Below are 12,685 nucleotides of genomic sequence, written 5' to 3' on the forward strand. Positions count from 1 at the left end.
GGAAAACTGGGCCACATTATTAGAAATTGCCCAAACCAGGAGAACACGAATGGACAAGGCCGCAGAAGAGTTTTCAATATTAATGCGGCAGAGGCACATGAAGACCCGGAGCTTGTTACGGGTACGTTTCTTATTGACAATAAATCTGCTTACGTTTTATTTGATTCGGGTGCGGATAGAAGCTATATGAGTAGAGATTTTTGTGCTAAATTAAGTTGTCCATTGACGTCGTTGGATAGTAAATTTTTACTCGAATTAGCAAACGGTAAATTAATTTCAGCAGATAATATATGCCGGAATCGAGAAATTAAACTGGGTAGCGAAATATTTAAGATTGATTTGATACCAGTAGAGTTAGGGAGTTTTGATGTAATAGTTGGCATGGACTGGCTGAAGAAGATGAAAGCAGAGATTGTATGTTACGAAAATGCAATTCGCATTGTACGAGAAGAAGGAGAACCCTTAATGGTGTACGGAGAAAAGGGCAACACGAAGCTACATCTTATTAGTAATTTGAAGGCACAAAAACTAATAAGAAAAGGTTGCTATGCTGTTCTAGCACATGTCGAGAAAGTACAAACTGAAGAAAAGAGCATCAATGATGTTTTTGTCGCAAAAGAATTTCCCGATGTATTTCCGAAAGAATTACCGGGATTACCCCCACATCGATCCGTTGAATTTCAAATAGATCTTGTACCAGGAGCTGCACCAATACCTCGTGCTCCTTACAGACTCACACCCAGTGAGATGAAAGAACTCCAAAGCCAATTACAAGAACTTTTAGAGCGTGGTTTCATTCGACCAAGCACATCACCGTGGGGAGCTCCTGTTTTGTTTGTCAAGAAGAAAGATGGTACATTCAGGTTGTGTATCGACTACCGAGAGTTGAACAAACTTACCATCAAGAACCGCTACCCACTACCGAGAATCGACGACTTATTTGATAAACTACAAGGCTCGTCTGTTTATTCAAAGATTGACTTACGTTCCGGGTATCATCAAATGCGGGTGAAAGAAGATGATATTCCAAAGACTGCTTTCAGAACACGTTACGGTCATAACAAGTTTATGGTCATGCCGTTTGGTTTAACTAATGCACCAGCTGTGTTCATGGACCTTATGAACCGAGTGTGTGGACCATACCTTGACAAGTTTGTCATTGTTTTCATTGATGACATACTTATTTACTCAAAGAATGACTAAGAACGCGGTGAATATTTGAGAAAGGTGTTTGAAGTATTGAGGAAGGAAGAATTGTACGCTAAGTTTTCAAAGTGTGCATTTTGGTTAGAAGAAGTTCAATTCCTCGGTCACATAGTGAACAAAGAAGGTATTAAGGTAGATCCGGCAATGATAGAAACTGTTGAAAAGTGGGAAACCCCAAAAACTCCGAAGCATATACGTTAATTTTTAGGATTGGCTGGTTACTACAGAAGATTCATCCAAGATTTCTCCAAAATAGCAAAACCCTTGACTGCATTAACGCATAAAGGGAAGAAATTTGAATGGAAGGATGAACAAGAGAAGGCGTTTCAATTATTGAAGAAAAAGCTAACTACGGCACCTATATTGTCATTGCCTGAAGGGAATGATGATTTTGTGATTTATTGTGACGCATCAAAGCAAGGTCTCGGTTGTGTGTTAATGCAACGGACGAAGGTGATTGCTTATGCGTCTAGACAATTGAAGATTCACGAGCAAAATTATACGACGCATGATTTGGAATTAGGCGCGGTTGTTTTTGCATTAAAGACTTGGAGGCACTACTTATATGGGGTTAAAAGTATTATATATACCGACCACAAAAGTCTTCAACACATATTTAATCAGAAACAACTGAATATGAGGCAGCGTAGGTGGATTGAATTGTTGAATGATTACGACTTTGAGATTCGTTACCACCCGGGGAAGGCAAATGTGGTAGCCGACGCCTTGAGCAGAAAGGACAGAGAACCCATTCGAGTAAAATCTATGAATATAATCATTCACACTAACTTTACTACTCAAATAAAGGAGGCGCAACAAGGAGTTTTAAAAGAGGGAAATTTAAAGGATGAAATACCCAAAGAATCGGAGAAGCATCTTAATATTCGGGAAGACGGAACCCGGTATAGGGCTGAAAGAATTTGGGTACCAAAATTTAGAGATATGAGAGAAATGGTACTTAGAGAAGATCATAAAACCAGATACTCAATACATCCTGGAACGGGGAAGATGCACAAGGATCTTAAGAAACATTTTTGGTGGCCAGGTATGAAAGCCGATATTGCTAAATATGTAGGAGAATGTTTGACGTGTTCTAAGGTCAAAGCTGAACATCAGAAATCATCAGGTCTACTACAACAACCTGAAATCCCGGAATGGAAATGGGAAAACATTACCATGGATTTCATTACTAAATTGCCAAGGACTGCAAGTGGTTATGATACTATTTGGGTAATAGTTGATCGTCTCACCAAGTCAGCACACTTCCTGCCAATAAGAGAAGATGACAAGATGGAGAAGTTAGCACGACTGTATTTGAAGGAAGTCGTCTCCAGACATGGAATACCAATCTCTATTATCTCTGATAGGGATGACAGATTTATTTCAAGATTTTGGCAGATATTACAGCAAGCATTAGGAACTCGTCTAGACATGAGTACTTCCTATCATCCACAAACTGATGGGCAGAGTGAAAGGACGATACAAACGCTTGAAGACATGCTACGAGCATGTGTTATTGATTTTGGAAACAGTTGGGATCGACATCTACCGTTAGCAGAATTTTCCTACAACAACAGCTACCATTCAAGCATTGAGATGGCGCCGTTTGAAGCACTTTATGGTAGAAAGTGCAGGTCTCCAATTTGTTGGAGTGAAGTGGGGGATAGACAGATTACGGGTCCGGCGATAATACAAGAAACTACCGAGATAATCATCCAAATTCAACAACGATTGAAAACCGCCCAGAGTCGACAAAAGAGCTACGCAGACAGTAAAAGAAAATATATAGAGTTTGAAATTGGAGAAATGGTCATGCTTAAGGTTTCACCTTGGAAAGACGTTGTTCGATTTGGTAAACGGGGGAAACTAAATCCAAGGTACATTGGACCATTCAAGATTATAGATCGTGTCGGACCAGTAGCTTACCAACTGGAGCTACCTCAACAACTCGCGGCTGTACATAACACTTTTCACGTCTCAAATTTGAAGAAATGTCTTGCTAAAGAAGATCTCACTATTCTGTTGGATGAAATCCAAATCAATGAAAAACTTCAATTCATTGAAGAACCCGTCGAAATAATGGATCGTGAGGTTAAGAGACTTAAACAAAACAAGATACTTATTGTTAAGGTTCGATGGAATGCTCGTAGAGGACCCGAGTTCACCTGGGAGCATGAAGATCAGATGAAGAAGAAATACCGGCATCTATTTCCAGAAGATTTGTTAACACCTTCAACAGCTTAAAATTTCGGGACGAAATTTATTTAACGGGTAGGTACTGTAGTGACCCGAACTTTTCCATGTTTATATATATTAATTGAGGTTGATATTTACATGATTAAATGTTTCCAACATGTTAAGCAATCAAACTTGTTAAGACTTGATTAATTGAAATAGGTTTCATATAGACAATTGACCACCCAAGTTGACCGGCGATTCACGAACGTTAAAACTTGTAAAAACTATATGATGACATATATATGGATATATATATAGTTAACATGATATTATGATAAGTAAACATATCATTAAGTATATTAACAATGAACTACATATGTAAAAACAAGACTACTAACTTAATGATTTCGAAACGAGACATATATGTAACGATTATCGTTGTAACAACATTTAACTGTATATATATATCATATTAAGATATATTATATATCACAATATCATGATATCATGATAATATAACAATTTAACATCTCATTTGATATAATAAATAATGGGTTAACAACATTTAACAAGATCGTTAACCTAAACTTTTTAAATCAACACTTACATGTAACGACTAACGATAACTTAACGACTCAGTTAAAATGTATATACATGTAGTATTTTAATATGTATTCATACACTTTTGAAAGACTTCAATACACTTATCAAAATACTTCTACTTAACAAAAATGCTTACAATTACATTCTCGTTCAGTTTCATCAACAATTCTACTCGTATGCACCCGTATTCGTACTCGTACAATACACAGCTTTTAGATGTATGTACTATTGGTATATACACTCCAATTATCAGCTCTTAGCAGCCCATGTGAGTCACCTAACACATGTGGGAACCATCATTTGGCAACTAGCATGAAATATCTCATAAAATTACAAAAATATGAGTAATCATTCATGACTTATTTACATGAAAACAAAATTACATATCCTTTATATCTAATCCATACACCAACGACCAAAAACACCTACAAACACTTTCATTCTTCAATTTTCTTCATCTAATTAATCTCTCTCAAGTTCTATCTTCATGTTCTAAGTGTTCTTCATAAATTCTACAAGTTCTAGTTTCATAAAATCAAGAATACTTCCAAGTTTGCTAGCTTACTTCCAATCTTGTGGAGTGATCATCCAACCTCAAGAAATATTTCTTATTTACAGTAAGATATCTTTCTAATACAAGGTAATACTCATATTCAAACTTTGATTCAATTTCTATAACTATAACAATCTTATTTCGAGTGAAAATCTTACTTGAACTGTTTTCGTGTCATGATTCTGCTTCAAGAACTTTCAAGCCATCCAAGGATCCTTTGAAGCTAGATCCATTTTTCTCATTTCCAGTAGCTTTATCCAGAAAACTTGAGGCAGTAATGATGTTCATAACATCATTCGATTCATACATATAAAGCTATCTTATTCGAAGGTTTAAACTTGTAATCACTAGAACATAGTTTAGTTAATTCTAAACTTGTTCGCAAACAAAAGTTAATCCTTCTAACTTGACTTTTAAAATCAACTAAACACATGTTCTATATCTATATCATATGCTAACTTAATGATTTAAAACCTGGAAACACGAAAAACACCGTAAAACCGGATTTACGCCGTCGTAGTAACACCGCGGGCTGTTTTGGGTTAGTTAATTAAAAACTATGATAAACTTTGATTTAAAAGTTGTTCTTCTGGAAAAATGATTTTTCTTATGAACATAAAACTATATCCAAAAATCATGGTTAAACTCAAAGTGGAAGTATGTTTTCTAAAATGGTCATCTAGACGTCGTTCTTTCGACTGAAATGACTACCTTTACAAAAACGACTTGTAACTTATATTTCCGACTATAAACCTATACTTTTTCTATTTAGATTCATAAAATAGAGTTCAATATGAAACCATAGCAATTTGATTCACTCAAAACGGATTTAAAATGAAGAAGTTATGGGTAAAACAAGATTGGATAATTTTTCTTGTTGTAGCAACGTGAAAATTGGTAACAAATCTATATTAATCATATCCTAGCTAACTTATATTGTATTATACATGTATTCTAATATATTATGTAATCTTGGGATACCATAGACACGTATGCAAATGTTTTGACATATCATATCGACCCATGTGTATATATTATTTGGAACAACCATAGACACTCTATATGCAGTAATGTGGGAGTTAGCTATACAGGGTTGAGGTTGATTCCAAAATATATATAGTTTGAGTTGTGATCAATACTGAGATATGTATACACTGGGTCGTGGATTGATTCAAGATAATATATATCGATTTATTTTTGTACATCTAACTGTGGACAACTAGTTGTAGGTTACTAACTAGGACAGCTGACTTAATAAACTTAAAACATCAAAATGTATTAAAAGTGTTGTAAATATATTTTGAACATACTTTGATATATATATATATATATATGTACATATTTGTTATAGGTTCGTGAATCGACCAGTGGCCAAGTCTTACTTCCCGACGAAGTAAAAATCTGTGAAAGTGAGTTATAGTCCCACTTTTAAAATCTAATATTTTTGGGATGAGAATACATGCAGGTTTTATAAATGATTTACAAAATAGACACAAGTACGTGAAACTACATTCTATGATTTAATTATCGAAATCAAATATGCCCCTTTTTATTAAGTCTGGTAATCTAAGAATTAGGGAACAGACACCCTAATTGACGCGAATCCTAAAGATAGATCTATCGGGCCCAACAAGCCCCATCCAAAGTACCGGATGCTTTAGTACTTCGAAACTTATATCATATCCGAAGGGTGTCCCGGAATGATGGGGATATTCTTAAATATGCATCTTGTTAATGTCGGTTACCAGGTGTTCACCATATGAATGATTTGTATCTCTATGTATGGGATATGTATTGAAATATGAAATCTTGTGGTATATTATTATGATTTGATAATATATAGGTTAAACCTATAACTCACCAACATTTTTGTTGACATTTTAAGCATGTTTATTCTCAGGTGATTATTAAGAGCTTTCGCTGTCGCATACTTAAATAAGGACGAGATTTGGAGTCCATGCTTGTATGATATTGTGTAAAAACTGCATTCAAGAAACTTTTTTCATTGTAACATATTTGTATTGTAAACCATTATGTAATGGTCGTGTGTAAACAGGATATTATAGATTATCATTATTTGATAATCTACGTAAAGATTTTTAAACCTTTATTGATGAAATAAAGGTTATGGTTTGTTTTAAAATGAATGCAGTCTTTGAAAAACGTCTCATATAGAGGTCAAAACCTCGCAACGAAATCAATTAATATGGAACGTTTTTAATCAATAAGAACGGGACATTTCAGGATGAAACATATTGACTGATGATTTGGAAATATGAATTAAAGTATAGTAAATGAGAGCGGTGGAAAATAATGGAACGGAAAAAGTTTAATTTATAATGGAAATATCAGACAGAGTAATCGAGACAGACCACCGTATTTAATTACAGAGATCTTAATTTCCTTACTCGTCGAAGAATCAATCTTTTAGATTTTGAAGATTTTTATTCCTTGAATTCCGGAATTCAACCAAGACAACGTCAAAAGTCAAGACGTAGCTTATTTTCTAAATTCAAACGTGACTACGTCAAAAGTAAGACGAATCTTAAATTCCTCATTTCACTCTTTTGTGACAGATTCACTCGTACGCTTCACATAGTCGAATCGTTTTATCTATATTAATCAATAATGATAAAACTATATTTATCAACTCATATTCGTCATGAAAACATTTTTATTGTTAGCCATGACCACATCACTCAAATTTCGGGACGAAATTTCTTTAACGGGTAGGTACTGTGACGACCCGGGAATTTCCGACTAAATTTAAACATAATCTTTATATGGTTTCGACGTGATAAGCAATGTATGTAATGTTGAGTCTCAAAAAGTTTGAACTGTTTTCATGTATTCATTTAACCTTCGACTTGTTCCGACGATTCACGAACAATTAATTGTAAATATATATGTGTGTGTGTATATATATATATATATATATATATATATATATATATATATATATATATATATATATATATAATAATTGATAATATAACTTGAAATATTATATGTTGTTGTAATTAAAATTAATTATGTAAAATAAAAATATAATATTATAATAATTATTATTTAAAACACATCTATATAAATAAAGTATATTAAATATATATTTTGTGATTTCAAATTTATTTAGTAAACGACAGTAATACTCAATTGTCATTCGATGGATATCAAACGAGTTAAAAAGGAATTTATGTGATTTTAAAATAAACGGTGATCCGAAAATGAGTCCTATAAATTTTAGGCTTACTAAAATGTATTTAGGATCTAGTTATTAAAATTTTAGAATTTTTTGTATTTTACCCATAAATGAGAGGGACAGTTGATGTAATTTTTAATTAACAAATTAAAGATCGAATTTTATACCATAATGACAAAAATAAATAAATAAAGTTAATTTAAAAATATGGGATTGTTCTGAACACTTTTATCCGCCACTGATTTTCGCACGATATATACTCCGAGAAAACGTCGGTAACTATAAAAAAAGTATAGAGCCTGATAACATATTTTCTATTATTCTATGATTTGTACACATGGGATATATATGCCTTTATATATTTCTGTCTTTTGAAACACCACTCACAAAACCACACCATCAATCACTCACAATAATTTGTTGTTATTTTCTTGTGAGAACCCACCATCACTTTTATACTTGCAATTGGTTTCCTATTTTTTTTCTTCATATGATCGACTAATATCTAGCTGCTACTCTATCCATTTATTATCCTTGTTCAACCCAACCATCAAAGGTTTACAACGGCTGTTTGATTTTTTTTTTCCTGTTTGATGTTACTCCATTTGAAACCCATCCCAGAAGCCACTGTTCAAACGAGCCAAGTTTCCCCAAGCCAAATCAATTTTTTTTATTGTTGTTTGTTAATGAACCAAGACAAAACCATCACCTTTGTTATCTACTTTTAGCTTAAACCGGATCCTTCATAGCTGTGCAGCACGACAAAACACCACACCATCTTCATCAAACCACGAGACCCACATCACTTTTCTAGTTAATCGTTGTTGTTATTTGATTGAAGATACTACTGCTATGTTTATTTTATGTCTCCTGTCACAACTCAAAACAACCACCATGATACTGCTCATGTTTTCTGTAACAATAACGATGAATGTGATAATAGTGATAAACGATGAAGATGTGATAAACAGTAATGATTATGGTGATGGAATGTTGAAGATGATGAATAGTACGCGAGTATAATTTAGATGAGATGATGATGAATAGCTGATGGTTAATATTAGGATTCGATGAATTTGATGAAATAGATAATGGTTTATGATAGGATGTTACTCTGGTCGATTTACTTCCGAAGTTCATCTTCTTTATTTTTTTTTTTCGAACACCGCTATATATATATATATATATATATATATATATATATATATATATATATATATATATATATATATATATATTGTTAATCCAAATCGCCCACAACTAGGTCGTTTCTGTTTTGTTTGAAAACCCCAAAAACCAAATCATTAACTCTCTTGTTAAGTACCTGGTCTGTTTAAATTTCGGAAGAAAAAGAAGAAAAAGAAAAAAACAGAAATACGGGATATAAAAGAATTTGAGAATAGATTATAACAGAAAGAATTGGATTGAGCAATGGTTTGGAGTGTTTGGTTTAATTGAGAGGTTGGGGGTTCGAACCCAGGCTCTGGCTTTCTTTTTTTTTTAACGAAGAAGAAGATTAGAGGAAGCAGAAACTTTAAGATAAATATATTCGGTTTGTTACTTTATCAGAAAAATGAGATTGGAGAATTGGTTAAGTGGGTTTGAGTGTGAGCAGGAGGTCTCGGGTTCGAGTCCGGTTTGGGCCATTTTTTTTAAGAAAGCTTATTTGAAGGTAGATTCCTTTTTTATGCTATATTTATTATTATTATTATGGCTATTATTATTATTTGTTATAATTAAATTATTATCAATTGTATTATTATTAATTTGATTGTATTTATTACTAGTAGTAATATAATTATTAGTATTATTATTAATTAACACTCATTATTAATAGTGTGATTATTACTACCAAATATTATTATTATTGTTAATAGTATTGTTATTATTAGTTATTATTACTACTATTGGTATTATTAAGGAATATCATTATTTTTATTTTCATCATTGATATTATTAACATTACTAATATTATCATTATTATCAACATTTTTAGAAGTATCGTTATTATTATTTTTCACTAATATTAGTATTAATATCATTTTTTGTTAATTATTAGTTTTACTATTTTTATTATTAACATAAGTATCAATTTTAACAAATTCATTATTTTTATTAGTATTATCGATATTAAGAATTTGTTACAAATAACTATATTCTTACCTAAAATACACTTAATACATATATTATAATTATAGCAATAGTTTATATACCTACATATCAAACTTAATAACAATATTTATGTAAATACTTATATATATACAAACTAAATAAGTATAATATATAATTTAAGATAATATATAAACTTGTTCGATTACAATTATATATTTTAACTTATATACAATGATGTAGGTTCGTGAATTCGAGGCCAACCTTACTTTGTTCAATGTCGTCATATGTATTTTTACTACAAAATACAGTATAGTGAGTTTCATTTGCTCCCTTTTTAAATGCTTTTACTATATATATATTTTTGGGACTGAGAATACATGCGCTGCTTTTATAAATGTTTTACAATATAGACACAAGTAATCAAAACTACATTCTATGGTTGAATTATCGAAGTCGAATATGCCCCTTTTTATTAAGTCTGGTAATCTAAGAATTAGGGAACAGACACCCTAATTGACGCGAATCCTAAAGATAGATATATCGGGCCCAACAAGCCCCATCCAAAGTACCGGATGCTTTAGTACTTCGAAATTTATATCATGTCTGAAGGAGGATCCCGGAATGATGGGGATATTCTTATATGCATATTGTGAACGTCGGTTACCAGGTGTTCAATCCATATGAATTATTATTTTGTCTTTATGTATGGGACGTATGTTTATGAGAAATGAAAATCTTGTGGTCTATTAAAATGATGGAAATGATTATTTATGTTAAACTAATGAGCTCACCAACCTTTTGGTTGACACTTTAAAGCATGTTTATTCTCAGGTACGAAAGAAATCTTCCGCTGTGCATTTGCTCATTTTAGGGATATTACTTGGAGTCATTCATGACATATTTCAAAAGACGTTGCATTCGAGTCATTGAGTTCATCAAGATTAATATTAAGTCAATTATAGTTAGATATATTATGAAATGGTATGCATGCCGTCAACTTTCGATGTAATGAAATAATGTCTTTTCAAAAACGAATGCAATGTTTGTAAAATGTATCATATAGAGGTCAAGTACCTCGTGATGTAATCAACTATTGTGAATCGTTTATAATCGATACGGACTTCGTCCGGATGGATTATGACGGGTCTTTACACATCTAATTGTGGACAACTAGTTGTAGGTTACTAACGAGGACATCTGACTTAATAAACTTAGAACATTAAAACGTATTAAAAATGTTGTAAATATATTTTGAACATACTTTGATATATATGTACATATTTGTTATAGGTTCGTGAATCGACCAGTGGCCAAGTCTTACTTCCCGATGAAGTAAAAATCTGTGAAAGTGAGTTATAGTCCCACTTTTAAAATCTGTTTTTTTTTTGGGATGAGAATCCATGCGATTTTATAAATGTTTTACAAAATAGACACAAGTAATCGAAAATACTCTATATGTTGGATTATCGAACCGAATATGTCCCTTTTTAGCTTGGTAGCCTAAGAATTAGGGAAATGGCTCCTAATTGACGCAAATCCTAAAGATAGATCTATTTGGCCCAACAAGCCTCATCCGAGTTATGGATGCTTTAGTACTTCGATTTATCATATCCGATGAGAGTCCCGGAATGATGGGGATATTCTATATGCATCTTGTTAAGGTCGGTTACCAGGTGTTCAACATATGAATGATTTTTATCTCTATGCAGTTTGCAAAATGCCTGATATGAGATGTGTTATAAAAATGAAATCTTGTGGTCTATTATTATGATTTGATAATATGTAGGTTAAACCTATAACTCACCAAAAATTTTGTTGACGTTTTAAGCATGTTTATTCTCAGGTGATTATTAAGAGCTTTCGCTATTGCATACTAAATTAAGGACAAGATTTGGAGTCCATGCTTGTATAACATTGTTTAAAAACAGCATTCGAAGACTTATGTTGATGTGTAATATTATTGTAAACCATTATGTAATGGTCGTGTGAAAAACGCTATATTTTAGATTATCATTATTTGATAATCGTTGTAATATTTTAAAGGTTATGGTTTGTTTTAAAATCGAATGCAGTCTTTGAAAAATGTCTCATATAGAGGTCAAAACCGCGCAACGAAATCAATTAATATGGAATGTTTATAATCAATATGAACGGGACATTTCAGTTGGTATCCGAGCGTTGGTGTTAGAGAACCTGAATTTTTGCATTAGTGTATCTTACCGAGTTTGTTAGGATGCATTAGTGAGTCTGGAATTCGACCGTGTTTTTCTTCAAAAACGATTGCTTAACATTTTTTTGTTGGAAACTATATATTATTAACATGTAAATATTATGTGTTATAGTAATCTCTTAACGTGTTTGATATTGTGTGATAGATGTCTACCTCTAGAACAAATCCCATCGATTCACTTAATAATAATGAAGAGTCGACTATATTTTGGGAAGATTCACAAATTCCCGAAGAAGAACCGGAAGAGGAGGAACCGATAAAAGAGGAACCGGAAGAAGAGGAACCGGAAGAGGAGGAACCGAAAGAGGAGGAACCGGAAGAAGAAGAGGTTCCGGAGGAAGAAATATTGATACCTACAGTAATTCGATTAAATAAAAGAAAATCCTCAACTAACGGACCAAAGTTAATAATGGTCAATGGTGTTTCCACCGAGGAAGCAAAATATTGGGAAGATTATCAATTTTCAAATGAATCGGATCCCGATGAGGATTCCGATGATGTTATAGAAATTACCTCTACCCAATTTAATAAAGCAAAAGAAAATAATAAGGGAAAAGGTATAAAAATAGAGAAACCTGATTCCAACCCCGATGAACTTTATATA

This window comes from Rutidosis leptorrhynchoides, chromosome 10 (assembly GCF_046630445.1).
Source record: "Rutidosis leptorrhynchoides isolate AG116_Rl617_1_P2 chromosome 10, CSIRO_AGI_Rlap_v1, whole genome shotgun sequence".
NCBI lineage: Eukaryota > Viridiplantae > Streptophyta > Magnoliopsida > Asterales > Asteraceae > Rutidosis > Rutidosis leptorrhynchoides.